The sequence below is a fragment of the Bufo bufo genome, chromosome 2, assembly GCF_905171765.1.
Source record: "Bufo bufo chromosome 2, aBufBuf1.1, whole genome shotgun sequence".
NCBI classification, from domain to species: Eukaryota; Metazoa; Chordata; class Amphibia; order Anura; family Bufonidae; genus Bufo; species Bufo bufo.
Window position 1 is genome coordinate 287,697,679 of NC_053390.1, and position 3,462 is coordinate 287,701,140.

A 3,462-nucleotide genomic window follows, 5' to 3' on the forward strand; every position below is an offset into this window, starting at 1 on the left:
TAAAATATAAAAATTCAAATAACCCCTTCGCCAAAATAAAAAATAAAAAAATAAACATCCTAGGCATTGCTATGTCCGAAAGTTACTATTAAAATATCCCAGCTTCCCACTACATTATATGCAATAGGGAACCTGACCATGGTGTCTCAGCTGCAGGCAGCATATTATAGAGCAGGATGAGCTGAGCAGATTTATATATAGTTTTATGAGAAAATATTCAATATTATTTGTATTTCATTGATTTATATCCCTGCTCATTCTGGGCTTTGAAGTCAAGAAGCTGGTCCTATCAGTGATTGACAACCTTCCCTCTATGACTGTGTATACAGAGATAGCGGTCAATACCGCCTCCTTGACTTCAAAGCCCCGGACGAGCAGAGATTTTTTTTTTTTCAATTCAACAATTTTATTAGTATAAAAAGGAGTAAAAATACACAAATCAAATTTAGTTAATTAATTTAGTATAATTAGCTTACTCCATTTTCTCCCCCCACCCCCACCTGCGATGCGTACCCTGTCCTCCCTCCCCCTCCCCCCTCCAAAAAGAATGGGGGGAAGGGAAGAGAGGAGAGTAAGAGGAACGGAAAGAAGAAGAAAGAAAAAGGAAAAAAAAAAAAATGTAACACATAGCTAAATTCAGCATAAAAGCCTATCATAACTTCCAACCTTCTCATATCTTATTCCATTTTTCTGATCCACCTCTATGCTTGTACAGGATCCGTTCATAGTTTTTGATCTTATTAACCAGGTTTATCCAGTTATTTACTTGTAAAGTATGGCGTGCAAACCAACTTCGACTAATCAACAATGTAGCCAGTAGTAGTATTCTACCCAGTAGAATCTTTTGGTATTTATGGATAGTTAATGTGGACAAGTTGTTCAGTAAGAACAATTGTGGGTCAAAAGATATACATATTTTTAGTTTGTGGGTAATAAGATTTTTAATACCATTCCAGTATGCTACAAGACCTGGGCAGAGCCACATCATATGAAGATAGTCCGCTCCTTCATTATCACAGCGAGGGCACTTGGAGGTATCTCTTAATCCACACTTGTTTAACCAAGTGGGAGTAACATAAAGTCTATGGTAAATGTTAAACTGTGTTAAAACGTGATTAAAATTGTGAGAAAGTATATCTGGGTTAGAGAAGATACTCCCCCATCCTACCAGCTTTATATTTGGACAGTCCATCTCCCAGGCCCTTTGTCCTGGTGATTGTGTCTCGGAAAAAGGTGACTTAATTAGTAATTTATATATATTTGAAATCTTCCTTCCTAGTGATATCTTTCCTAACCATTCATTTAGTGGTGACAAAGTATCTATTTCCAATAGTGATTTATCGTGCAAACTAGAAAGTGCCGACCGAAGCTGAAAATACCTAAACCATGAGAGGTTCTGTACACTGTGTGATAGTTCCGCAAACGTCTTAATTTCTTTGTTCTTAACAACCTGAGTCACATATACAATCCCATTCTTTTGCCAGAATTGATCGGTTGCTATCCCATCTAATGTCTGTAAGTGCTTATTCTGCCAAAGAGGCGTGAATCTAAGTGATCCCTTTACCCCCAACCATCCTCTAGTGATAGCCCACATTTTCAGAAGTAATTTTCTAGTCTCTTTATAATCCCCACTCTTTATTAGTCATTTGCCCGGATTCCAGCAGCGTAAATATATTGTTGTACGTAGAGGCTCTTACTAGACTACTCAAAGATGTACTGTTTGCCCATTCATTACACATCCATAACTAAGCTGCCATAAAGTAGCCTTTGAAGTATGGGAGGTTTAGGCCCCCACACTCCAGAGGCTTATATAGATATTCTAGTTTGAGTCTCACTCGTTTTCTTCCCCAGACCACATCATTAATTATTCTTTCCAGAAGTTTGAATTATTTGTCCTCTATCCAAATAGATATATTTCTGAGGACATAGAGAAATTGAGGCAGAATTACCATTTTAACCAGCGAGACTCGATCAGCTCTAGATAAAGGGAGTCTCAACCAGATCCCTATTTTTGCCCTGGTTTTAGTTATCAGTGGAATCAGATTGAGTTCTACGAGGTTTTCTACCTTAGGGGATATCGTCATGCCCAGATATTGGAAGGTGTCGACAACATCTATCTGAGTTAGAAGGGACTCCTTTTGCGGCAAGGGATCTATTGGCATCAGAGTTGTCTTTAACCAATTTATATCTAGGCCTGATACCTCACCGAATAATTTAACCAAACAAATGATTCTTGGAACATTTTTTTCTGTATCATCTATGAAAAAAAGGACATCGTCCGCATATAAGGAAATACGATCTTCCTCTCTTAGTGTACCAAACCCTTTGATTTGGGCATCTTGCCTAATGGCCAATACCAGGGGCTCAATATAAATATCGAATAGGAGGGGAGATAATGGGCAGCCCTGACGGGTACCTCTCTTTAGATCAAAACTAGTAGTAAGATTCCCATTAAGACACAACTTAGCTGTAGGGTATCTGTAGAGGGATTTAATAATATGAGCAGAGATTTAAATGTATAAATTACAAGTTTTATTGAATCTTTTCCCATAAAACTATCGATCAATCTGCTCAGCTCCTCCTGCTCTATAACATGCCTCCTACAGCTCAGACAACATGGTCAACGTGACATGTTCCCTTTAAATGGTGCCATTTAGAAGGTACAACTTGTCCTGCAAAAAACAAGCCCTCATGGCTCCGGAAAGGCAAAAAGTAAGAATTCCTCAGGGGCTCAAGGGGTTAAAATCTATATCTATAATGTGCTAATTACAATGTATGAATTTAAAATTAAAATCAGCATTTGAACACCCCATTTTTACAGTTGTGCATTCTGGTCAGTTTAATTAAAATACATTTCGCCTCGACATTACATATGAACTACAAAAGAGGAAATAGATGGATAGTGTAACCTCTAGTTCTTCAATGCAGCACTGTGCACTTGTATTTTTCGTGGACAGTGGTGTGTACCATTATATGTTATGTGGGATAGCATACAATTGACCATTGATGTAATCATAGATAATATATACAGTATATGTTATTATACATTGCACCCTTATGAATATATATATATCATGTAAGCTGAACAGTGCTGTATGTAGGGGAATGATGCTGTATTCTAGTGTTAGTCTGCAAAGCTGTGCTTGGAGTCAGCGTGTAAGATGATGAGTGTGATGCAGGGGTGGTGTCTCTGCTTTGCTGAGTTGAGAACTTTGCTGCAGTATAAAAGCTGATGCTGTCCTCTATCTGCCGCAGTGCCCTGCATCTCTCTTCTAGTGTCTGCCAGGCCCAGGACAGCTCCTTACATCTAGTCTTTCTTGCAGTGCATGATTCATTACTTTGCTCTTTGAGATTGTTTGTCTGTTCCCATTTCAGTATCTTTTTTCTTTTTGTATTTGACATTTTTGACTCTTTGCATTTCTCTTTCTCTCTCTAATTTCCAGTTTATTCTGTTACTTCATT